At 45.1% G+C, this 27169-nt stretch overlaps 1 long non-coding RNA gene across 1 annotated transcript in view; it reads right to left on the reverse strand.

The window, feature by feature from the left end:
* Positions 1–6722, reverse strand: part of LOC128333873 (uncharacterized) — a 212157-nt gene extending 205435 nt beyond the window's left edge. Inside the window, exon 1 of the long non-coding RNA XR_008311099.1 lies at positions 6587–6722. This is a non-coding gene — a long non-coding RNA (uncharacterized LOC128333873). The remainder of the gene's footprint in view (positions 1–6586) is intronic.
* Between the last annotated feature and the right edge of the window lie 20447 nt (positions 6723–27169).

Raw genomic sequence — 27169 nt, forward strand, 5'->3', positions numbered from 1 at the left:
TGAGAGAGTTAGAAGGGACCTTGATGGCCTTCTAGTCTACCCCCACCCCACCCCATGCAGAAATTTGCATCCTTGGCAGATGTCCGTCCAGCCTCTGCATGAAAACCTCCAGCCAAGAAGAGACCATCACTGCATGAGGCAAACTGTTCCACTTTTGAACATCTCTTACACTTAAGAATCTCCTTGTAATTTCAACCCACGTGGCAGTCCTTCAGATATTTGAAGATAGCTACCATATTTTCTCTTCTCCAGGCTGAATCTGCATCAGGACCATGGTGAAGACAAAGGGTTAAAGCCTTCCCAGGACATCAGGCCCATTCACACATTTTGTTCGACACTTATACAATGGTGTACAGTGTACACAGGTACAGATCTGTATACAGGTGTAGTCATTCACATGTCATGATGAATGAAGGTAAAGTTGTGCCCTCGAGTCGGTGTCGACTCCTGGTGACCACAGAGCCCTGTGGTTGTCTTTGGCAGAATACAGGAGGGGGTTACCATTGCCATCTCCAGTACAGTATGAGATGATGCCTTTCAGCATCTTCCTATATCACTGATGCTTGATATAGGTGTTTCTCATAGTCTGGGAAACATACTGGCGGGGATTCGAACCAGCAACCTCTTGCTTGCTAGGCAAGTCATTTCCCCGCTATGCCATTAGGTACAGGAGAACATTTCTTCTCTGTACCATGCATTTGAAAGGCCTGTATCCAGGTTCACTTTTAAAATGAACACAAGTACAGTCATCCACACAAACACACGTACAGATATCTGTACACTTGTGCAGCATAATCTCTGTATCAGGCTATGGTCTAAATCTGGATTCCCTCCATGGCTCCATCATAGGGGTGGGGGGAGTGGGGAAGCATATCAACTTCAATGATTTACATAATGTAATATAAGGCTGATGACAAAATAAACTTATTTTGTTGACCGATTATGGTGACAAATTGCTGAGTGGGTTGCCAACCTTGCCTATCCTAAGTGAATAAGAAGCCGCCATATACTGAGTCAGACCATTGGTCTGTCTAGCTCAAAATTGTCTATTCTGACAATGACTCTCCAGGCTTTCAGATGAGTTTCCCCAGCCCTTCCTGGAGATGCCAACAATTGAACCTGGGACCTTCTGCATGCACAGCAGATTCTCTCTCACTGAGCTACAAACCCATGTCATTCCTCCATGGTGCTAATCTCCTCATCACCCCATGATTATCTAAAGGAAAAGGGTATGACTGCTTCCACACTCCCTCACCTTGAGTGGGGCAGCAGCAACTGCCAGGCACTTTCATAGGAACAGCCTTATACAGAGTCAAACTAGAGTCCATCTAGCTCAGTATTGTCTACACTGATCAGCAGCAGCTTCTTCAAGGCTGCAGGCAGGAGTCTCTCTCAGTCCTATCTTGGAGATGCCACCAGGGAGGGAACCTGGAGCCTTCTGCAGGCAAGTACACAGATACTCTACCACTGAACTACGGCCCCATCCCCTTAGGGGAATATCTTACAGTGCTCACACATGTAGTCTCCCATTCAAATGCAAGCCAGGGCAGACTCTTTTAGCAAAGGAAACAATTCATGCCTACTACCCCAAGACTGGCTCCCCTCAAACCAGATAGAGAGGCAGCTGGAAGAAGGGAGCAGCACTGTCTTCTCCTGACATCCACCCCCTCATTGGGCCCTGGGGGTTGGCTCTGTCTGGGCTTGTCCAGTATAGCTTAGTATTAGGGCTGGTCTCATGATGATGACTAGGGTTAGAGAAGCCCCCTCCCTAATTTAGGAACCATGCATGCTCCTAATTGGCTGAATTCTGCAAGCAAGATAGTAAGGGGGGAAATGTTCCTCTGCAAGTTGGTTATGGACGGTGAACTAAGGTAGGAGACTCCAACCCTACTAATCATCACAATCATCGTCAGCCCTATTACTGACTGAAAATGGCTTCTCCAAGGTTTCTGGCAGTAGTCTTTCCCAGGCCTACCTGGAGATGCCAGAGACTGAACCTTCTGCATTAAAAGCAGATGTTCAACCACTGAGCTACAGCCCCACCCCCAAAGGTGGCAAGATGGTTTTATTGTGTGCACTTAGACAATGCTATGGGACCCCCAATCATAGCTCAATGGTAGAGCATCTGATTTGCATGCAGAAGGTCCCAGGTTCAGTCACTGATATCTCCAGATAGGGCTGGGAGATACTCCTGCCTGAAGCTTTGGAGAGCCTCTGTCAATCAGTGTAGACAACACTTGAGCTAGATGGATCAATGGTCTGTCTTGGAATAAGGCAGCTTCCTATGTTCCTATCAGTGGACAATGGGCCTCTGTGGTTGAATACTGATCCTTATAATCCCTAGTTCAAGTCTCATTTTCATTGTAATTTTTCAGCATGGCAAGTGCCTACTTTTACCATGTGAGTGTGAAGCTAAACAAAATAGTTACTGCATACACTATAATGGTATCCACACAACCAGGAGCAGGGTGGGCAGGTGGATGGGGGAATGCTGTGCAAACCTTACCTTCCCCCCAAATGATCATTCAATGGTGGTGGGAGCACAGATCATGCTCCCACATGTGTCATGCCCCCGTCCTCAGATGGCAAAGAGGAATGGGAAGCTGGCAGTCTGCCAGCAGCTGCAGGGGAACCTGAAGGGCAGAGCCCAGCTGTCAACCCAGAGCAGATACCTGAGGCAGGTCCAGTTGAACCTTCAGGACAACTGGGATCATCAGAGGTAGCAGAGACAGGGAATGGAGAGAAGAGCACTGAAGTAAATAATGAAGCACCTTTGCATTGACTGAAGAAATGCAGACAACAGGTGGAAGAACTTAGGAGAAGTAGATGCCTGCTTTACAAACCAGATAAATCCTGAATCTGTGTCAGCTGGCTGAAGGCAGAGAGCAATTAGGCCCATCTATAAATCAAGTCCAAAGGCTGCAGCTAAACTCTGGAAGCAACAAGTGTCTTTGAGCCTGCTACAACTGAGCCTCTGACTCAGAGGAAACCCCAGCTTTGTGTTGGCCTCTAGAGACCCAGGCTTTTCCTGCTGCTACTCTGCCACTTGACTAAGTCCTGACAGCTGCCCTAGCTGCAACACCTCCCCTGGGAACACCTTGCACTACTTTTGCTCTGGAACCATGCTATCTGGTGAGCAGACTGAGTTTGTGGGGGAGACTGTCTGAACCTGATACTGTAGTAAAGTATTCCCTTGTGTTTTCTTTGCAGACCGGGGAGGACTTCAAGGAGCTGCCTCCGACCTTGACAGCAACCTTAACTTGAACACCGGACGGACAGGCTCCTGACAACATGATCCGCACTACTCCACACCACACAAATCTCCAGAGGCCAGGATGATGCATGTAGCATGGTGCACTGGGGGATCCCATCATGAGACGGGCACTCTAGACATCCATCTCTGTGTCTCCTCAGGCTGTGTGTGAAGCCCAAGGAGACACATGATCCCGGAATCCAGGTTAGCAGCACACTCACGCCATTAATCCTGGCGAAAAGCTGGGCTTAAATGTAGGGTCAGGCTGGGCTGGAGTATGCATGGATCCCAGTGCTAAATATGCACAGCCTATCCCCCTGTGGCATAAGAACAGCCTTTTAATGTAGTAAAATCACCCTGTGTGGTTTCCCTCCTGTGCTCCAAGTACCCTGAGAATGGGATTTAATGAAATACTAGCTGGGCTTGGCACAGAGCATCTGCACCTCTAGTTTGCCGGCCTGCCTCCACCCAGCCCACTGCCGCCGCCTTCTTCACCTGCCTGGAGCTGCATTCTTCTCCCCCCCCCACCTGCCCCCATTTTCTTCCTTTCCACCACTTGCCCGGCTGCCCCCACTGCCATTTTCTGGCTGCACATCCAGCCGCTGGTCGCAGCCACCTGCCTGCAGTTTTCTTCAGCTGGCCATGAGGCTGGCCACAGCCACCACCACCACCACATTCTTCCTCTCGCCCATCCCCGTCACTATCAGCAGCTGCTCACGAACTCTTGTGAGCACTGCCACACATGGGATTAGTGACTGGTAGGTCTAAGAGAAATATATATAAAGATAGTTTTGATGCAAACAGGCAATTTCAAAGGATTTTTGCATTAGGCCTTTATAGTTATCACCTCAGCCAGACTCTAGCCCACAGCTGCTTCCCGTACTTAAACGGTGTTTGCTTGATTTCAAGGTCAAACCTAGTTAACTTGCTGCACAAATTCATATTTTTAGATTGCAGTCTCAAGTTTCTTCTGGTGTCTCAGCTCTTTTGCATATGAGAGTCTTAAAATGGACCCTTCTGGTAGCACTGAATTAACAAATAAGTTAGATAAACTTTTAACAAGATATCTTGCAGTCCTCATCTGCCCCGGTTTAATAAGGGTTTTACCACTCTTATAAGGTTAAATGTTTGCCACCGTGATGCATTAATAACTCAAAACCTTTAATTATGTCAGTGCCCCATTTAATTAAACCCAACATGATAAACTGTCAGCACTTCCATTATGAACCCCTATTTTGATTGGCTTATAATGCAGTGATAAAAATTCATTTCATGCTCCAAAATGACATACAAGGTCTCCACTTGAGAGTGACGATGATGGTTATTACTGTTATATATAAACAGCTGTATCCATTTGGCATTTACAAACAATGTGTGGTGTAAAGGACGAAAGCATTAAATATCTCTTGGCTTTATGTTTGGAAAGGGCAAATCTTTCAAACATTTTTATGGGATTTCCTCCACACTTAGACTTGCCTGTTTTCTCTCCAACTGTGTTGGTCTTAATATGAGTGGTTTCACACAGTCACTGTTAAGTCAATAAACTGGGAACCTCCAGTTCCTGATGAGGGCATACTTCCAGGGGGCATCTGAGCCTGGCCAAGTCTGGTTCCCATAACAGATTATCAAGATTCGCCCAAGGTTCTCCCAAGGTTCTCCACCCAATTGTAACATACAAACATAGGAGCACAGGAAGCTGCCTTAAACCAAGTCAGACCATTGGTTCATCTAGCTCACTATTGTCTACTCTTACTGGCAGCAGCTCTCCAAGGTTTCAGACAGGGGTCTATCCCAGCCCTACCTAAAGATGCCAGGGCGTGAACCTGGGACCATCTGAATGCATGCAGATGCTCTTCCACTGAGCTATGGCCCCTAACTCCTAAGGGGGATACCTTACAGTGCTCACAGGTAGTCACCCATCCAAATGCCAAGCAGTACAGACTTAGCAAAGAGGACAATGCATGCTTGTTACCACAAAACCAGCACTCCTCCATATTTTTGAAGTTGGGAGGGAAATCTCAGAAGAATGTTGGGTGAATCTCTGGAATCCAGCACAGGAAGCAGATGTAGGTGGTTTCACAATCCTCCCTTGCTTCCACACAACCAAAAATTAGGAGCACACATAGCTCCCAAACCCAGGTAAACACATTTTTTTAAAAAAATTGTGTTTACTATCTCACATCCAAAGGCTCGCCACATTTTTTTCTCTTATAACAGAAATGCCCCTGTCATTTTCTCCACCACATTGAGGTCATTCACACAATCAAAAACTATGTTCTATCCAGGTTTGGGAGCTCTGTGTGCTCCCAATTTTCAATTGTGTGGAAGGAAGGAAGGAGGAAAATCGACCTCATTATCTCACATCTCAAGTGCAACTCCTATTTTTCTCCCCCATATTCTCAGGTGGCCAAAAAGAAAAAGAAAAAAAGAGGCCATGTTTTGACTGGGAGAAACTGAGGAATTTCCTGGCCTTGTGGCAGCCATCCCAGAATGCACCTCAAAATGACATTGTGTCATAATGCATGTTGTCAGCCAGGGGTGGATCCATACAGAGGCATGGGTGGGCAAGCACCCCCTAAGACAAGGAGTTTACTTGCCCCCATGTATGGACTCAACAGGATTTATTTCAGTGAAAATATGTTCAGGATGAGTGTGAAATGTGAAATATACTATGAGGCTGTCCTCATGAGCAGCCAAGACAAGGCTAAGGTATGGTTCCCCCTCCCCCTGTCATTTTAGTGGCCGCCACGCCTGCACAATGGGCCTCTCAGAGGGCCTCTCAGAGGCCAACTGCGCAGGTGCAGCGACCTCCAAAATGGCTACTGTGCCGAGGGGGAAGGCCTGAATGGCTGAAGAGCCGGCCAAATGGGCAGATTGGGGCTAGATTGGGGCCGGCGGAGGGAGGGGAACCTCCGTGGACACATACACACCCCCACCGCCTCCGACAATTCCCCCAAAGGGGGTAAGTGCCTTTAAAAAGTTGGGGGGGGAGTGGGAAAAATGGTCTGTGAACCCCAGAACAGTCTGGAGTCGGACCAAACAGGGGGTGGTTTGTTTCGACCCTGAACTGTCGATCTGAACTGGTTCGACATCAGACCTGTTCAACGTCGAACTCTCTTTGCACACCCCTACCAGAAACGCACTGTGCCCCTTCTTTCCCCTCCCTCAATCTTTTTTTTTTCCCCTGGTGGCTGGTTTTTTTTCTGTGTTGCCTGCAGAACCACTGACACCTTCTCACACTGGTAAGCCTCAAAACCTAATGAGGAACCTTTTAAAAACTCCTTCCCTCAACCATAGTTTTCTGACAAAGCCCTTCAACACATTCAAACTTACCTGAAACTGCTTCTGAGATAATTTTTGGATAAGCTCCAGCTAAAATCCATTATGCTTTCCAAAAACCCGAAAGATTCCCTTTATCAGGGCGTAGGGACAACCTCTTCTAGATGGAGTGACATTCCCTCTAAAGGAACAGGTGTGTAGTCTGGGAGTTCTTTAGGAGCTGGCATTTCTTCTGGAAGGTCATGTGGCAGCTGTAGCCAGGATTATCTTTTATACAGTTTGGGCTTGTGCCACAGCTGGGACCCTTCCATGAGAAAGAAGATCTGGCTGCCACTACCCTTAGGGACAACACATTTGGATTACTGCAATGTGCTGTTTGTAGAGCTGTCCCTAAAATGTATATGGAAATTTCAGCTAGTACAGTATGCAGCTGCCAGGTTTGTATCTGGGGTCACTTATTTAATTTGATTTGATTTAATTTAATTTATTGATTTGATTTGATTTGATTTGTATACTGCTCATCCAAAAATGGCTCAGAGCGGTTTACACAGAGAAATAATAAATAAATAAGATGGCTCCCTGTCCCCAAAGGCCTCACAATCTAAAAAGAAACACAAGACAAGACCAGCAACAGTCACTGGAGGTACTGTGCTGGGGATGGATAGGGCCAGTTACTCTCCCCCTGCTAAATAAAGGGAATCACCACTTTTGCCAAGTTAGCATGGGACTAATTATTAGGGCTGTGCTGCTAATTATTAGGGCTGTGCAATGCTGAATTGGGAACCTCGGAGAAGTTCCCAATCCAAATTTGGGGAGCCAGTTTTGGTTCAGACTTCTCCAATCCCGTTTGGGGAAAATCAGAGCATCCCAAAGCTTCAAATGGTGACAAGAGTCTACTCTCTTTTTTGTGTGTGTGCGATAGTGGCTGGCAACTCCCGTCCTCCCATCTTCTGCCCTCGGTGTGCCTGCCTGCCTGCCTGCCCAGGCCCATAGCCAGCCGGTGGCATGGTGTGTACCTTCCACACCAAAAAATTATCTTTCCTCCCCAGCCTCACTGACTGTTTGTACTGAACATGTTATAATTGAATAAATAATAACTAATAATAATAACCCGCCTCCCCAGACTTCTGCAATCCCCTCCACCAAATTTTTTTTGAGGCTGGTTACATACTCAAGCTACATGAAGTTCGTTGACATGTGTTATTAAGAAATTGCAGAGTTATACCCCAAATCTGACATTTCTGTGGTCATTTGTGCAAATTTAATAATCCCAGAATGTAATACAATATGATTTTATAACCTTCATTGGTTTGGGAGGAAAGATTTTTTCTCGCCCACCTCTAATTATTTTGGTGGTGCTCGAACAGAGCATCACTGCAGATCACAAAAACACAACGAAGATTTTAGAAAACATACCTATAAAAATTAACTCTGGAGAAATTAGTCCCATTAAACTAGTGATAACCCCCAAGAAGTGGTCCGTGTCACTTGCTATAAACCTATTTCTGTGCAAAGGAGCACAGCCTTTTATGGGGGCAACAGATCTTTATTGCTACATGTGCTAATATTGCTTTCAGACAAGAGGAGAAAGGACAACCCAAGATAAATCATATTGTTTCATGATAATTTATGGAGAGTGGGAAATGCTTGCACCCATTAACATCTGTCTAAGAAATCTAAACCATCCAAGATGAGATGAGATTTACTGAAATTAGCACCTTCCATTTTCTGAAGAGCTAAACTCTGCAGGATTCTGACGGATCCACCCTCAGCAGGAATTATTTATAGCCATATCAGCACCAAGGCCATTTAATCAAAAGAATGGAATTGTATCTTTAAAATATAAATTTGAGAAATGACGAAGTTACAGAGCATTTCTCAGTGTGTATCGGCCTGCTGTCAGGATCAGAAGGCAAAAGTTTTTGAAATAAGGCTAAATACTGGCATCAATTTTGACTCTTTTGTGTCAAGTATCCTTTACAGTGGGGACAAGTAACTGGTGCCCACAAGTAAGACCTGGGCCTTGCAGCATTTATATCTAGCCCCAGTGGCCCTCCCAAATCAGGGTATAGTTAAAAAGTTAAAAAGTTTTACTCATACAATTAAGAAAGGAGAGGAGAGCTGATCTTGTGGTAGCAAGCATGACTTGTCCCCTTAGCTAAGCAGGGTCCACCCTGGTTGCATATGGATGAGAGACTTGGAGGCTATTCCCACAATCAGGCGAAATCGGGATAGGGGAGCCTAGCCCGATTTCGCCTGACCGTGAGAACCACCGAGCTCATAGGCGAGCCCAGTGACCTCCAAGCGCTTAACCCGCTTAAGTAACCCTCCCCTAAGCCCAGGTTAGTGAAGTGAGAGCTCCACTAACCCAGGCTCTACGATCGTGAGTTACCACAGTGCAGCTCCACGGTGCGGCAACTCATGAGTAGATCCCGGACCGGGAGGCTTAACAGCAGCTTCCCGGCTCGAGGGTCTCTCCAGCATGCCTTGTGTGCTCGCACAGGACATGTTGGAACTTTGGGGGGGCACATGGCCCCCGATTCCCCCAGCCCCCGCCAGCTCCACAACAGAGATGGCAGTCATGTGGGTGGCCGGTTCAGCTGCCTGGAGCAGACTGACTGCTTGTCTGTGGGGAGAGTGGGCTTAGCCCACTCTACCTGCAAACCCCGTCCAGGCTCTTCTCACTAATCATGAGAAGAGCCTCTTGATGTGTGAGCACGGCAAGATATTCCCCTCAGGGGATGGAGCCACTCTGGGAAGAGCATCTAGGTTCCAAGTTCCCTCCCTGGCAGCATCTCCAAGACAGAGCTGAGAGAGTCTCCTGCCTGCAACCTTGGAGAAGCCGTTGTCAGCCTGGGTAGACAATACTGAGCAAGATGGACCAACGGTCTGACTCAGTATATGGCAACTTCCTATGTTCCTAACTCTGTTTCCAAGTTGTTTAAACTAGAGATATTTCTGCATGAATGTTATATCTTTCTTCTGCTACTGAAGAGCAATTGAAGAAGAAACACACCCTTACGGGTAACAGCTCAGTTAACACCATGGAAGTGAATAGGGCAGTTCACACAAACATAAAATGGGAAGGAGATGAGTCTTACCAGGAGCTGGCTATGCTCTCATTTTGTGACCATGTGTTGGGGGGGGGGGAGAGCGTCATCATCTTTCAAGCCCCAACTGGATAGGAAATTCTACCTACCTGTTTCAAAAGCTGAGGATGGATTCTGGATAGGGCACACTTGTCCTATCCAGCTGTGGCTTGAGAGACCATCCAGCTCCCCGCCTCCAACCTTGTTTTGTTTGTTTGTTTGTTTATTAAATTTCTATACTGCCTAATGTAGAAATCTCTAGTCGATGTACAGATTAAAACAGAATATAAAGTATAAAACATTTAAAATTAATAAAACAGATAAAAATCACAATAAATAAAAACACATTAAAACTTAAAAATGGGATTTCCTTTAAAAGCCTGGGAAAATAGGTATGTCTTCAGGGTTCTACTAAAAACAGACAGAGAAGGAAATGCTCTTATTTCAGCAGGGAGCATGTTCCAAAGCCCTGGGGCAGCCACAGAGAAGGCCCGGTCCTGAGTTGCCACCAAACGCTTTGGAGGCAACTATAACCGGACCTCTCCAGATGATCATAATAGGCAACAGGGTTTGCAACAGAGAAGGTGCTCTCTTAAGTACCCTGGACCTAAGCCATTAAGGGCTTTATAGGTAATAACCAGCACTTTGTATTTTGTTCGGAAACATATCGGCAGCCAGTGCAGTTCTTTTAGAATTGGTATTATATGGTCCCTTCAGGTAAACCTAGAGACCAATCTGGCTGCCGCATTCCGTACCAATTGTCATTTCTGAACTACATACAAAGGCAGCCCCATGTAGAGTGCATTACAGTAGACAAGCCTAGAGGTTACCAGCTTATGTACCACTGTTTTAAGGTCATTTGTCTCCAAAAATGGACATATATGGCATATCAGCTGAAGCTGATAAAAAGCACTCCTGGCCGCAGCCTCAGCCTGAAAAACCAGGGAGAGTTTGGGATCCAGGAGCACTCCCAGACTACGAACCTGGTCTCTTAAACGCGAGTGTCACCCCATCCAGAACAGGCAGATCTAAACCATCTCTTGGATCCCGGTTCCTTACAGACAGTACCTCCATCTTGTTTGGAATTCACCTTCAGCCTGTTATCCCTCATTCAGCCCAATATCGCCTCCAGGTAGGCACTTAGGGGGCATCATGCCATTTCCTGATGAAGTTGGTTTGGAGAAATATATCACCATACCAGTTTAAAAGATGATCACAAAATGGGTGTGTGCCCAGCTCTCAAAACTTGCTAGAACTCATCTCTTACCCAGTTTATGGACATATGAACTTCCCTATGTATATGCTGCTATCTTCCTACTGTTTTCCCTCTTCCCTTTCTGTACCTCTCTGATTCTGAATGTTGTCAAAGAACTAGAAAAGCAGATAGATTAAAAAGGATGAGAGCTTTCTTCTTCTTCCTCCCTTCAGCATGAGACATAGCATAGTTTTCATTTGTGGCCTACATTAGGACGGAAGGACGTGACATTTTTAAAGTGAGAAAGGTCAGGCTTGTCAACTTTAAAAAAATTAGATAGTGCTGTATTATCTAAATTGCATGGCACTTTCCCCCTTAAAGGTCTCAGACTAGGCTGGAAATTATATATATTTCTTTTTTCTGCAGGAATGCATCTTCAAGGGATTAAGGACAGCATTGGGTCGTTTTCTTTTGCCATGTGCTGAGAAAAGCCTTTCCTGGATGAAACGGCTTAGGTTCCTTAATCTCTTGCAACCATTTCTGAAAGACAGCGTGCACAAGAATGACAGACAGGCAATGCGGTTCATGCCGTACCAGGGGGAAGAGACTCCATTATCACCCATCTAACATCTTAATAGCTCCTTAAATGCAGGATTCCATATCAGAGCCAATCTTGGAGATGTTCCAAAGCCATCTTGGTTTGCTAATCCCAGATGGCAGTTTTGATGTGGTGCTTATGTGTCCATGTGAAGGGGGAGACACTGAAAAATCCTGATGCAGCAACTTTTGTGGTTATTAATATAGTATTTAATTTAAAGCATCTTACTTCGTTCTTCAGCCTGTTGGCCTAAACCCAACAGGTTGGCCTAAAGCTACGCATTGGCCCGAATCTGACTATAATTTCCATTTTTAGATCATGACAGACCTCAAATGTCACTGATTATCAGAAGCATTGCTGATTTGAAATTAATTCTTAAGCTGTCCTCTGCTACCCTTGTAATTGCAAAGACTTTGGCATTTTGCAGTGTGTTCCTATTCTTCTGTTTGTGTACAGCAGCCCTATTCAGTAATTATTAAAAGTGGATACAGTGTACCTAGGTACATAAGAACAGAAGCATACCACCCCCTGGAACTGACACACTCTGTAGCCACGTCCCTTGGCTCTCTCCCCAGTTACAGTGCAGACACTAAGGCTATTCACACAATCAAAATCTGTGTTCTATCCAGTTTGGGGAGCTGTGTGTGCTTCCATGTTTTGGTTGTGTGGAAGCAATGCTTCCGCACAACTGAAAATTGGGAGCACACACAACTCCCAAACCTGGTTAGAAAATAGTTTTTGATTGTGTGAATGACCTCAAAATGTGGGAGTCACAGGGATGACTATAGGACATACCGTTTGGGGGAGCAAGGATTCTGCTATGCAATGATGCTGTTCACACAACTGAAGCCTAGGTAAGACAAGTGTCCTAACCAGGTTTGGGTGCTGTGAGCGCGCCCAATCTTTGGTTATGTGGGAGCAAACAGCTAGGCAGTGGTGCACCTAGGTCCAAAATCAGCTCGGACCTGAAGGGCTTCGGAGCCCCCCCCCCCCCCAAGCCCACCCTAATTTTTTTTAGCAGTACTTGCTGCCGCCCCAACACTGCTGCTCTCTTGGTGGGGCTTCAAATAATCCGGGGATCTCCCCCAGCCCTGCCGCTGCACCACTATGCCATATTTGCCACCTTCACCACCATTTGCATGGCTGGGGCTGGGGCATGCAGTGGTTGGTGGGCCTCTCCGGTGGGTGCACCTGCACAGTGTGAGTATGGAGCACCGAAAGCCCGCGATGAAGCCTTGAAGAGCTGCTGCCAGTCAGTGAAGTTATTCACATGCACAGGCAAAATCAGGCTAAGGATGTCCAGCCTGGTTTTGCGTGTGTTTGTGTGTGTGCTGCAAAACCACCTCTGGAGCCACCCTCTTAAATGGGCTTAGAAGACCCAGTGCTCTAACTCCGTTTTACTGATCCTCTGACATCCCCGCCTGGGGCTGGCAAACTGCAGGGCTCCCAGCTGGCTTGGGGGGGGGCGATCTCCATAATGCACCGCACACTCACACAGTGCATTATGGGAGTTCTGGGGGTGGGGTGATGTGTCCTGGCACCCTGACCCTAGGAGCTACTGGCAGAAGCCAGCAATCGTCTGGGCGGCCGATGCCAAACAACAAGAGAATCATCTGCACGGGAGGTTAGTTATTTTAGAGAGGTGAGTTATTTTAGGCTTCCTCTCCTCGCCTCTTCTTATCCTTCTCGTGGATCGTGAGAAAGGGCTCAGTGTCAACAGTACTGAACGATATGAACCAATGGTCTGACTTGGTATAAGGCACCTTCCTATGTTCCAGAGTGGTGCCCTTTCATCTTCCCATCCGTGAGTGGGGACAGGATAGGCTGCTGTGCTGACCCTGAAAACTGGCACGCAATGCACTGTCTGGCCAGCTTCACCTTGCTTCATGGTAAGGTCAGCCCTGATTGTACTCAGATGACTACCTAGAAAGAGCAACAGTGATTCCATTTAGCTATAATGGCTAATAACCATTAACACTTTCAGGGATCAAAGTCTGAGAAACAGTCCCCTATGCAAAACAAAACATGATCATTCTTTTTTAAAAAATGAGGATCTTAAAAAATTAATGTGCCAATAAGCCCTTAAAAGTGCAGACAATGAAAGAGCACTTCATACTTTCCACCATCTTAGGTTAGCAGTGTTCGAATCCTATTTAACTCTACATTAATTCCTATTTAACTGGCAGTTAACAAGTGTAATCCTTGTAAATAAACAAACCGTCCCTTGAACAAGCCTCTTTCATCCTTAAGAATGGCGCTAAATAAGCAACATGAAGCATCTGAAGTCTAATGTAATCAAAGCAAACCGTCATTTTGGCAGTTAACACTATTTTTAAGGGGGCTCAGAATTCATTTTTCTTCTGATTAAAAGGCATTGTTTTATTTTAGAGCAGAAATAAACATGAAGGAGGAGAATATCATGTACATTCTCTTAATGATTATTTTCATGTTTATATTTATATTTTTATATTCAAAAAATTATATATTTATATTTATATTTTTTATAATTTATATTTTTCTCAATTAATTTTAATTTTAAATTTAAATTTCTAATTTATATTTTTCTCAATTTAATTTTTTTTCAGTGTTCCCATTTGCAGATGCTGCTGTATTCTGTGGGGGAGGGGGTTGGTGCAGGGGGAGGATATTGAATCTGAAGTTGATAATTAAGGCTTCATGCAGATGTAGCATGCTGGAGTGATGGAGCAGCTTCCTAGAAGCTCACTTACAGAGGCTGTTCACATGCAAGTGAAACTGGGTTAACAAAGTCAAGAGTCCCTCAGGGCTGGAGTCCCTCAGGGATCCATTCTGTCACCAATGCTTTTTAACATTTACATGAAACCGCTGAGTGAGGTCATCAAGAGATTTGGTGCAGGGTGTTATCAGTATGCCGATGACACCAAAATCTACTTCTCCATATCATCATCATCAGGAAATGGCATTCACTCCCTAAATGCCTGCCTACGGGCAGTAATGGGCTGGATGAGGGATAATAAATTGAAACTGAATTCAAGAAAGACAGAGGTGGTCATTGAGGGGGATCAGAATTTGAGGAATGAGTTAGATCTTCCTGTGCTGTGGTTACACTCCCCCAGAAGGAACTGGTAAGATCTTGGGAGTGCTCTTGCATCCAGGCCTCACCCTGGTATCTCAGGTGGAGGCTATGGCCAGGAGTGCTTTTTATCAACTTCGGCTGATTCGACAGCTGTGTCAATTCCTTGAAAAGAATGATCTCAAAACAGTGGTGCATCAGCTGGTAACCTCCAGGCTCGGCTATTGAAATGTGCTCTATGTGGTGCTGCCTTTGTACATAGTTCGGAAACTTCTGTTAGTTCAAAGTGTGGCAGCCAGATTGGTCTATGGGGTAACCTGAAGAGACCATATTATAGCTGTTTTAAAACAATTGCACTGGCTGCCGATATGTTTCCAGGCAAAATACAAAGGGGGGGGATTTAAGAGAGCTACCTTAGAGAGCACCTTCTTCTGTAGGTTCCCCATTATTCCCCACTGTAGCAATCAGCCCTCCCTTACCCTAAAGAGTGAACTGGAAGTGAACCCTGTCTTGACTGACAGGCAGTGATGGCTGGGGATCAGCCGCTCAGCACACAGTGTCCGGGACCTAGAGGGCCTGGCGGCAGGAAGTGAAAGTTTTTCTTAGTTCTCAGAAGGAGATAGGAGGGGTTGAGAAAGGGCGGGTGGAAGGCTTAGTGGGGTGCAACAATGGAGCTTTTGCTGCCTCATGGTCAAAAGATAGTCTGAATAATTTTCTCATGGAAGGACATCTGCAGATCCTTGAGAGACAGGATTGCAGGAAGCTCTGTTTTGAAGCCAGTTGGGGCAGCAGAGTTTGGGGGGTCTTCTGGCCCCTGGAAGTCCCAGAATCACTTGTGTGAATGCGCGGGGCATTCTGTGGAGGCTGGGAGGCTTGTTGCAACCACCCAGTTCGGAGGCTACTCATGAGTAGCTCTGCATGATGCATTATAAGACACGGGGGGGGGGATGTATCCAGCAACCCGATCCTTGGAGCTACTGGCAGCAGTCAATAATTGTCTGACTGCTAACTCTAACCCTTACCGAGCCAAAGGAAAGGACGGGATCATCTGCGGGGAGGTAAGCTTTTAAAGGCTTCCTCCCTGCTAGCTCGTGAGAAAGGGCTCAATATCTATTTCAATAAACCATTTAATATCTCTGATTCCACTCCAATGCCTTGTCCTAGCATACCACATCTCTTTCCCTTAGATTCTACACCACTGTTGCTTGTCAATGGGAAGAGCCAAGATGTCAGGATGTATTGACTGTGAGGTGTTGTGTGTACAGCTTTAAATGTGAAGTGCAAGTCACTGTGTTACAGCAGGTGGTGTAACTGGCAACATGTGAAGCCTGTTAACAAGTAAAAAGGCCCTGAGTATCGGCCTGTGGTGATTGGTCACTACTTGTATAAGAGTAAAGCTCAAACCAGAGCAACTTGCCCACAGTGGTAAATGCTGCACCACTGTGGTCCATCTGGCTGCTGTTGTATATATGCTTTATGTATATGAGTGACTATGTGTAGCTGGACTTACTGAGACAATACATCATGTAAGTGTCCTCAACCTCAGTATATTCTTTTGTTGCACTTTTACCTGTCTGTGGAGTGTTCTTACTCAACCAAGTGGGACACAGGTGGTTTACTCTGCCATAGGGCGCAGCACGCAACACAAGAGCTCTTGATGGCTCCTGCTGTTGCTGCAGCATATTCTTGCCGGGGGGGGGCCGCAAAAAAGTCCCCCCAGGCTGGATCTGGTCCCCAGGCCTTATGTTGTCCAGTCCTCATCTAGAGGAAGCACTTTAGAACTATTTTAGAAACACAGCTAGGAAGGAGGTGGAGCACATGGTCTCTGGTTTGCTCCCTGGTATCTCTTGATAGGTCTGTGAAGTACTTCTGCCTGTAAGCCTGGAGAGCCACTGACAGTCAGCAAAGGCAATACCAAGCCAGATGGATTCTGATCTGATCTTGATATTAGGTAGATTCATGTGTTCTTAGGCATTCTGGGAAGCATGGGAACAATTTTTCTGGTGGCACTGGACGTTGCTGGCACACTAGTAGGAGAGTCTCCTACCAAAGACTCTCCTGGTCCACCCATTGCATGTCCTTCCTACTATGTCCTACTAGGGAAGGGATTCTATGGGGAGCAGCCCACACAAATGTTGGATTGGCTTGGATTCTGGAGAGGTCTGGGCTTGATCTGAAATAGACCTGGGGCAGACCCATGAAATCTAGTATTAGAATCTCCTATGTATGAGCCCTTTCCCCATCACTTGCTGCCAGTGTTTGTTTGTTTGTTTGTTTTTATTTAACGTATTTCTATACCACCCAAAACTTACATCTCTGTGTAGTTTACAAACAGATAAAAACAAAAGTAAAACATCAGTTAAAAACAGAAACAAGAAATTTAAAAACCCAACAATTATTAAAAAAACAATATTCTAAAACATGAAACAATCAAAGCAATATTAATTAAAAGCCTGGGTGAACAGATGTGTCTTTAAGGACTGTTTAAAAGCTGTCAGAGATTAGGAGGCTCTTATTTCACTAGGGAGCACATTCCAAAACCTCGGGGAAGCAATGGAGAAGGCCTGTCCCTGAGTAGCCACCAGATGAGCCGGTGGCAAATGCAGATGGACCTCTCCAGCTGATCTCAGTGGGCGGTGGGGTTCATGATGAAGAAGATGTTCTCTTAAATATCCAGGGCCCAAGCTGTTTAGGGCTTTATAGGTTATAACCAACACCTGGTATTTTGCCCGGAAACATATCGGCAGCCAGTGTAGCTCCTTCAATACAGGAGTTATATGGTCTCTCTTAGATGACCCAGAGACCAGCCTGGCTGACACATTCAGGACCAACTATAGTTTCCGGACTACATATAAGAGCAGCCCCACATAGAGCACATTACAGAAATCCAGTCTGGAGGTTACCAGCAGATATACCACTGTTTTGAGGTCATCCATCTCAAGAAACAGACACATCCATCTCAAAAAATGGACACAGTATGCAAGATCGTGCATTTGTGTTTGCATTTATGCAACAGACATTCTTTCTGTAGCCATTTCTTTTAGTATTTTTAAGTAATAGCTAAGCTTCCCTTTCCCCCTTTAGGTTTGACCCCACATTTCATCTTGGCTCCCTATTAACCTTCAAAAAAGAAACCATTTGTAGCAAAACTTCAACTCATTGAACTTATTGGGAGTTAAATAGATCCTATGATTTGAACTTCTCTGGAGTTATATGGATCCCATTTTTCAACTTAGAATTCAAATGTTGAATGAATTCTGATGATTAAAGTTGCTCTCTTCTTTAAAATAAAAGAAGGGGAGGGGGAGAAAAAAGAATAGGATCTCCACAGTTAGAAACCATGTTTGGGGGTGTTTTCTGCCCCAGTTATCCAGACTCCCTTTTGTGATCTCTGGCTGCTAGAGATTAAAGTCAATATATGGTTTCCTACCAAAAGGAGGGCTTTCTACAATGCACAAGTAAAAGGGAATGTAAACTTTGCCTTCCAGTCAATCCATTAGTCTTCTTGATTATTCTAGGCCAGAACTACCCTAAGATAACATCTCATTCTTTCATGCTTGCACCACGGAAGCACAGCAGAATCCAGGTTTCTCTGGCCTTTTAGTAAGCTCAAGCCTAGATGGACGTGAGAGCTAACGGAAAAGGATTAGAGGGGTTTATTCAGTGCTTTCAGAGAAAGAAAATCTCCCCTTCTCTATGCCAAATGCATTAAGCGACTGATCTAACAATTGCATAAAATTATCACTGGCATTAAATCTATGCTAATTCGACCCGCTAGTCGGGAAGTTGATTTAACCTGACACCCTTTCCAATGTCATTCCTCTGCACTAATTAGTTAGTAAGGTAGTGTTTTGGTTTTGTGGTGGTTCTAATAAGATAGGTATTATTTAAAGATATTATTAACATTCATTTAATTTTTTAAAAGATGGCCAAAGATGGGGGAGGGGACGTCTATTTATATTAGAGTGCAGCAACATAATGTGGACATATCTGGTTATGGGGTTCCCCCCCTCTTTTTTTTTAACAGCAAAATGGAGCTTTTTCATTTGCAGAGATCCACCTTTAGCCCGAATAATAGAAGCAGCACAGAGCTTAATGAGACATTGTTACATGAATTATAACAGATAAATTAAATATTTTTACCCAACGGCTGAATCACTGAAATTGTTTGGATTCCTCCCCCCCCCCCAACTTGGACTCTTAACAAAAAGCATAAGGAAGGCATGTCTGAGCCATGCAAACTGCTGGAAGTTTCCAATGATGTGAACAGTGGATTTATTTATTTATTTATTTATTTGCTTTTTTGCTTATTTGGGTGCAGTAGAATTTTCAGGAAGCAAATAAATATGCAGGGAAGCATTTGACGATAAAAATGAAGCTGTACTTACTATTTTTAAACTGTGAAAAATGTTCAGTTCAAACCCCAAATTAATTACAAGCATCTTTAGGGAAGAAGAGAACATGGGTTTGTTATTTATTTACATGTATATCCTGCTCTTCTGCCAAGGAATCCAGAATGGTATCGATGTTTATATTTATCCCAACAACAACCCTGTGAGGTAGGTTAGGTTGAAAGATGACTGACTGGCCCAGAGTCACCCAATGAATTTCACAACTGAATGGGGATTTGAGTTTGGGTCTCTCCAGTCCTGTTCCAAGACTCTAACCACTACATCATACTGCCTCCCCGCTAACTAACTAGCTAACTAATGCTGTTAAAGATTCAGATAACAGTAGGAGATAGATATACAATAGTTGAAATTCAAGGCTGTGTACACAGTACATACAGATTTGCATGCCTTTGTCTTACAAATAAGTGCACACAAGTTGCTATCTCATAACATTTACTTGCCTGCTTCCCCTATTTAAGTCATTTCGGGACCCAACTAATAATAAAAAGCTTTTGTAAGGCTTCTTTGCCCAATCACCTGGGGGTGGGGAAGCAATCTCCCCTCCCTGGATTCTCTTGTGTAATGAATATGAATTTTTTTGACCGACCTTGAAGAATTATCAGGAAAGGTACAGCTCTTTCAGAGCTTTCAAAGAAATGGCTCCCAAAAACCAAGTTGCAGGGAACTCGCTTCTGCCAGCCCCACCCTTCCCTAACAAGCAGGCTTTTATGAAAGGCAGTAAAAGGCGCAGAACATCTGTTTTGCATGCAGAAGGCCCTGGGTTCACTGCCTGGCATCTGACTCCAAGCAGGGCAGGGAGAGATTCCTGCCTGAAACTTCAGAGTGCCACTGCCAGTGAGTGAAGACAGTACTGAGCTAGATGGACCAAAGGCCTGACTCGTCACATAAAGCAGCTTCCTATGATCTAATAGCCTCAACTTTTCCAGAGTCTCAGATCGCATACACAGGACCCTAAGAACATTCAAGCGTATGTGCATATTGGTATGTGTCTACGACAATGACACCTACCAATATGTGTTTTAAAACATATAGAAGCTGGTGAGAGGGAGCAGCGGGTACAATCCTGATCATACAGCGAGGGATGCGCTTGAACCGGTTCGGCGCCTCAGGGTGGAAGCGCAGAACCAGTTTGCAATGGTGCACCCGAGCCAGTCTGGTGGGGTGGGGGTCGGTTCCTTTAAAAAGGAGGAATGCAGGTGCTTACCTGCTCCTCCAGCACCCCATCAGTCATCTGGGACACCGTACAGCTGCTTCCTTGTTCATAAGAACATAGGAATATAGAAAGCTGAGTCAGACCATTGGTCTATCTAGCTCAGTATTGTCTTCACAGACCGGCAGCAGCTTCTCCAAGGTTGCAGGCAGGAATCTCTCTCAGCCCTATCTTGGAGATGCCAGAGAGGGAACTTGGAACCTAGATGCCCTTCCCAGAGTGGCTCCATCCCCTGAGGGGAATATCTTACAGTGCTCACCCTTCTAGTCTCCCTTTCATATGCAACCAGGGCGGACCCTGCTTAGCTAAGGGGACAAGTCATGCTTGCTACCACAAGACCAGCTCCCAGCTGACTGGTGGGGTAGTGGAAGAGCAGGTAAGCACCTCTGTTCTTCCTTTCTAAAGGAACTGATCCCCGTCCCACCTGCGGCCACCGAGCCAGCTCATACACATCCTTACATACAACCCCTTTGGGGAACATACAACTCCTTCAGGGAAGCTACGACAGAGTCAGTGTTGTACAGCAGCTGGAGTGTTGGACTAGGCCTGGGAGACCTGAGTTCAAATCTCTGTTCATCCTTGAAACCCACCAGATGACTCTGGGCCAGTCACTCATCTCTCAGCCTAACCTACCTCACAAGGTTGTTGTCAGGATCTGGGCTCCTTGGAGGAAGCACAGGATATTAATATAGGAATGGATGGATGGATGGATGGATGGAATAAAGTTCATACAACCTCTGCAGGGAAGCAACAGGACTGAGCTCTATGCCAACAGTACCTTTAAACACAATAGTCAGGGGTAGCGCCGGGGAGTACAACCCTGATTCTATCCAGGAAAGCAACTCAAAAGAACTAAACAAATCTAAACAAAAGTATAACAATTGTAATATAAAGGTAAAGTGTGCCGTTGAGTCAGTTTCTACTCCTGGCGATCAAAGAGCCCTGTGGTTTTCTTGGTAGAATCCCGGAGGGGTTGACCATTGCCTCCTCCCGTGCAGTGAGATGATGCCTTTCAGCATCTTCCTATATCGCTGCTGCCCAATACAGGTGTTCCCATAGTATGGGAAACATACCAGTGGGGATTCGAACTGGCAACCTCTAATATACTCTCTAATATATTTTTTTACCCCTCTTGTTCTATAATACGGTTTTATGAGTAACATTTAAGCTGCATCTTGAGTTATCCTTGAAAGACCTGCTTGAAAGTGACTGTACGGCTGCATACAGGCAAATGAAATATCGGAATGCTGATGGACAAAGTAGGTTTATATCCATTATAATTACATCTATAACAGGCCTCTATGAAATACCACAGGTATTATTTAGATGTATGCTGCACATTCTATCTAAAATAAATTGAAATAAAAATATAATGCAAAGCTGGAAAAATATACTCTGTACAAAGTACTGTATCTCTCTGACAAGTACTTTAAAAAGGGCTAAAAGTAATAAAAATTACTGCTAGAAAAATCGAAGTGTTCCATTCCTAGATTTTATGGAGGCCATAAAAAATGAAAAAAAGCAGCTCTAGTTAAGCCAGGCTGATGAAGTGATATACTGCCAGAAAGGCATTCAAGGTTGCGTTGAAACAGATTTAAAGTTGATATATATATCAAACACAATAATTCCAATGCATATTAAATACAGCCGCCTGGATGGAATGCTATTGTCGACATTCACCTGGTGATTGCAAGTGGGGGAAAGTTGGCTCCTGACAACAGTTTCACTTTGGCTTGTCCAAGTGCTGAGATGAAACGTAAAGTTGTCATTTTCACCCACCAAATGTCGTAACCTCCATTTGTTTCTTTGATGTTATTCATGGGAGTTTAGGAATCACCTATAATTTTCATCATTCATGTAGGAAGCTTTTCTTTCTTTCTTTTTCCTGGTCTTTACCACAATAATATATTATTAGGTGAAGGTTTGATTTGTGAGAAGGCAAGTCAATTGAAGGGCTGCCTGCAGGCCTGTTTCTAGCAAGTACCCGTGGGGAGAATATTTGCCATTATGGGCAAACTCTACAATCCGGGCTTAACTCAAATAGCGGCTGCGAAGGTGACCACAGTCTGCTGTGCAGGATCGAGATGTATTAGAGGTAATGGACAACATTGATAAATGTCAAATTATCTGACAGTCCTGGATAAAAGTATGAATGTCCAAACATTCAGAGATGCCTGAGTCAGAAGTTCCTAACTATGAGACCCCCAATGTGGATGAACTACAACTCCCATAATCCTTGGCCAAAGAGCCTTCAGCCATTTTAGCAGGGAATGGTGGGGATCGTAGTCCAACAATATCTGTGGGTCCAAGGCTGAGAACTCCTGACCTATTTCTTTCCTCATCAGTCTGCTAGTTTGATTAGGTGTGCATCAAGCATCCGCTTCCAAGAAATCTGTTTGAAGAAATTAGATGGTTGGTGACCATAGGAGGGGTCTTTTCGGTTGTGGGACCCTGACTGTGAAACGTTTTCCTCATGGGCTGTTCTCCTGGTACCTGGTTTAATCATTTTTAGCACCAGCCTAAGACACCCCCCCCCACACACACCATTTTGTGGCATTGTTAGTATGGTTCCACTGACAGTGACCTTTTTTTGTAATTTTTTTGCAGTTATATTATGTAATTATGCAATTCTGTAATTAAAAGCAGGATGTGCCATTTTCATTAAATAAACATGGGTAGTATCTGGACTAATGCTGTCCTTATGCAGCAATTACAACAAAGCAAATTGTACAGTGATTAGAAGTGCACAGTGTTTTCCCCCAATATCCCCTCCCTGTGCTGCCCTGATGCCACCTGAAAAAATGTTTCTGAGGGCTGGGGAACTCTCAGGGACATACTCCAAGGGAAGCAAAGTGAAGAGGGAACTGGCAAAAACTGTTGAGGGAGTGGAACATTCGAATGCTAGGGCAGTCTGGGTGTTGCCCAGGGAATGTGGACATTCACTTAAAATTAATAACTGGTATATAGCTGGAAAGTGATTCAGTGAGGCTATTCACATGAAACTGGGCTAAGTGAGCCCAGGCCGGTTTTGCACACATGTATGAACCGCCACGAGCACTCCCTTAACCCTGTTTTCTGGATCGTCTGTCAGGGGATGAAGCCGCTCTGGGAAGAGCAGAAGTTTTCAAGTTCCCTCCCTGGCAGCATCTCCAAGATAGGGCAGAGAGAGTTTCCTGCCTGCAACCTTGGAGAAGCCGCTGCCAGTCTGTGAAGACAATACTGAGGTAGATGGACCAAGGGTCTGACTCAGTATATGGCAGTTTCCTATGTTCCTATCCACAGGTAGCAGACTGGGGGGAGGGGATCCCCATAATGCATTGCACACTCACGGGGCTGGAGCAATGTGGGGCGATGCGTCCCAGAACCCCGACCCTCGAAGCTGCCAGCAGGTGGGACAGCGCAAAGAGCGTCTGCGGGGAGGTAAGCGCATTTGGGCTTCCTCCCCACAAAAACGGGTAGCCCTTTCTCACTGCACTTTAGAAAGGGCTCAATATCAGCCTATCTATTTTCAGATAGGCATGCTATTCCTCAGGAATTGCTAACCATCATGTGGAAATGTCAGCATTTACCAAATTTGGAACCTCCATGGTGTGTGTGTGTGAGAGAGGGAGGGAGGGAGGATTTTGGGTATCAATTCAGTTGTATTTTAGAAATGATTGGGAAATAAGTTAACACTTCATGATCACTATACTAAGGAAGTCACGACTAACATTTGCAGATATCTTGTCTAATATTTTCACAGTTATATCATTTTTCGTTTTAACAGAGATCTCCAGAAGGCCTAGATATTTTCCATCCCCAAATGACAAAGCAACAGTTATGCAGAATGGTTTTTGTCGGCAAGCAGTTATAGATGTGAACATTTCAAAAGCAGGCCCTTTACTTTGTCATTGTCAGAGGGTACAAGCATCTGTAATAAGCTGGCTGTATGGTTACATTTTCTTTGGGGATAATTGGTACAGCACACATAGTCTATCGGATACCAGCTTTGTTTATCTTTGACAGTAGATTTGTGTTTGCATTGTTAGCAGATCAGTCAAGGACCTTGATATGAATGGATTGGGCCTTTTCTTTTCTTTTCTTTTCTTCCTCCCCCATCCTCTTCCCTCCCCTCCCCTTCCCGCAGGGGAGGGGGTTATGCAGTGAAGGTATGCTTATCTTTGAAGGTGGAGATGTATCTTTCGCTGCTGCTCTGTTGCCAACATAGCTTGCCATATTCAGTGTTGTGGCGGTAACCTTTTGAAAGTGTGTTTAAGTATATTCACTGGATGGCTTCATAGCATCAGCTGAATGTCATTAAGAAGTCCAGGAAAGGAAACCAGGCGTGTTTGTGTTGAGGGGTGTGAGATTTAAATAATCACACAGCAGTGTATGCTCTGGGTAACCTAAGAAATTTTCTGGAGACATTAGGTTGAGTTCAAAAAACAAATAAAAAATGATTAAGCAACTAAAATATCTAAACTAAAATCGAAAGAGAGTCATTGAACAACATACACAAACAGGCACTAGCCTTCAACAACCGAAGAATACAACCAGATACTGAGGCGGGTCTCACGATCCGTGAGACCCACCTTGAGAGGGTTAGCTGGGAGAGAGGGCTTAGCCTGCTCTCCCTGCAGATGAGCTAGGAGGCAGCCTTGGGCGGCTGGATTGGCCGCCCACATGACTGCCGGCTCTGCTATGGAGCCGGTGGGGGATGGGGGGATCAGGGCCACGCGGCCCCCAGAAGCTCCAGCATGCCCTGAGCAAGCACGCAGGGCATGCTGGAGAGACCCCCGAGCCGGGAGGCTGCTTTTTAGCCTCCCGGTCGGGGGGTCTCCTCATGAGTTGCCATGGTGCGGAGCCACGGTGCAGCAGCACATGATCCGTTAACCCCGGTTAGCGAAGTGCTTGCTTCTCTAACCTGGGCTAAGGGGAGAGCTGCTAAAGCAGGTTAGCCGCAAAAATTGGGCTAGGCTCTCCTAGCCCCAATTTTGCTGGTGGTGAGAATAGCCTCACTAGCTGACCAAGAGAGACCTATTAACAAGATATACCATGCCTCTAATGGCCAGAAGAGGTTACTGTGGTGCTAAGAGCAGTGCTTTAGAATTCTCTGTTCTAGCAGTTTGCAGCACACACATTCACATGTGGCATGCCACCTGAAGCCACTGACCCACCTGGTTACTGACTTCCACCTGCGATTCTACCAACTTTGTCAGGCCAGCTTTGAACCTTGATGATGGAAGTCAGTAGACTTTCAAAAGAATAGCCCTGCTGGATCAGGCTCAAGGTCTAACTAGTCGAGCATCCTGCTTCCCACCCTGGCCCACCAGATGTGTTTAGGAGGCCCCTAAGCAGGAGGTGAAGGCATGTCCCCTCTCTTGCAGTTGCTCCCCTACAAGTGGTATACGGCAGCATCCTTCCTTGAGGTAGCCTATAGCCATCTAGACTAGTAGCCACTGATGGACATTGTCCTCCACGAATTTGTAGGAGCCCCATTTAAAGCCATCCAACCTAGTTGCCATCACCATATCCCATGGTAGAGAGTTCCATAGATTAATGAAATGCTATGTGAAAAAGTACTTCCTTTTGCTGCTCCTGAATTTCCTGGCCACCAGGTTCATGAGATGACCCCTGGATCTATCTATCTATCTATCTATTTATTACATGTCTAGACCGCGTCAGCCAAAGGTTCTGGGTGGTGCACAACATGTTTACAAATCATAAAAATAAACACCATTTAAAACACACTGCTTAAAACAATATAAAAACAATTTTAAAACCTTGGAAAGTCAGGCCAAACAAGTACGTTTTTAGGGCTCTCTTAAAGACCAACAGTGAGCCTAAACTGCGGATATCTGCTGGGAATACATTCCATAGGCCAGGAGCAGCTACAGAGAAGTCCCAGTTCCGAGTCACCACCAGACATACCAGTGGTAACTGGAGATGGACCTCTTCAGATGACCTCAACGCGTGATGGGGATCATACAGAAGAAGGCGCTCTCTAAGATAGCCTGTACACAAACCATTCAGGGCTTTAAAGAACTTTGCATTTTGCCCAGAACCATATCAGCAGCCAGTGCAACTGTTTTAAAACAGGCATAATATGGTCTTTCCAGGTTACCCCAGAGAACAGTCTGGCTGCCACATTTGAACTAACTGAAGATTCTGAACTACGTACAAAGGCAGCCAAACGTAGAGCACATTGCAGTAGTCAATCCTGGAGATTACCAGCTGATGCACCACTGTTTTGAGATCATTCTCTTCAAGGATGCAGCTGTTGAATCAGCTGAAGTTCTAGTGCTGGGAGAGAGGAAGAAAAAAAGCCACTCTCTCTATAACATGTATAATTTTATAATCCTCTATCATGAAGTCTATCTAGCATGCATTTTTTTTCTACTCTAAAAAGCCTCAGAGGTTGTAGGCTTGCCTCATAAGGAGGCCTCTTGGGAGAAGAGGCCAATCAGATGCCCCCAAGAAGTCCACAAGCAGGTCTTGAAGGGTTGTCAGGAAGATGTAGATTAGGGTAAGCAACCTTGGCTCTCCAGCTTTTGCTGAACTACAGATCCCAATGATGGAATTTATAGTTCAACAACAGCTGGAAAGCCAAGGTTGCCTACCCCCGAAGTAGACAGAGGAGATCAGGTAGAACTTGAAACAAGCTAGCAGTCTACACCAAATCAAGCGCCCTTCTACATATTTTGCTAGCCAAACAGAAGCTATATTTACTCTGAAAGCCATCTAGAGTGAAGAATTTGGGAAGCTCTGATTGCTAATACTTATTTTTCTTAGCAATAGTTGAAGATGAACCAGAGTTGTCTTATTAGCTTTTGCATATGTTTTATTCCCAGACAGCTTGAAATGGGGACCACAAAACAGGGCATTTTATTGCCTTATGAAATCATTAGCATTTCTAAAGTAGAAGCCGCATACTAAAAATTCTTTCAATGACACAGTATAAGCATGCAATAATAATGAGCAAGTGTTTATGGTTCCATAAAGTCATATCACCCACTCTGAGAATAATCAACAAAGGCTTCAAATTATTTAAGACTAACTGGAAGCTGTTTGGAGTGGTTTCCTTGTTTTCACCCCTTTATTG

Source organism: Hemicordylus capensis, chromosome 8, assembly GCF_027244095.1.
Source record: "Hemicordylus capensis ecotype Gifberg chromosome 8, rHemCap1.1.pri, whole genome shotgun sequence".
Classification (NCBI taxonomy): Eukaryota; Metazoa; Chordata; class Lepidosauria; order Squamata; family Cordylidae; genus Hemicordylus; species Hemicordylus capensis.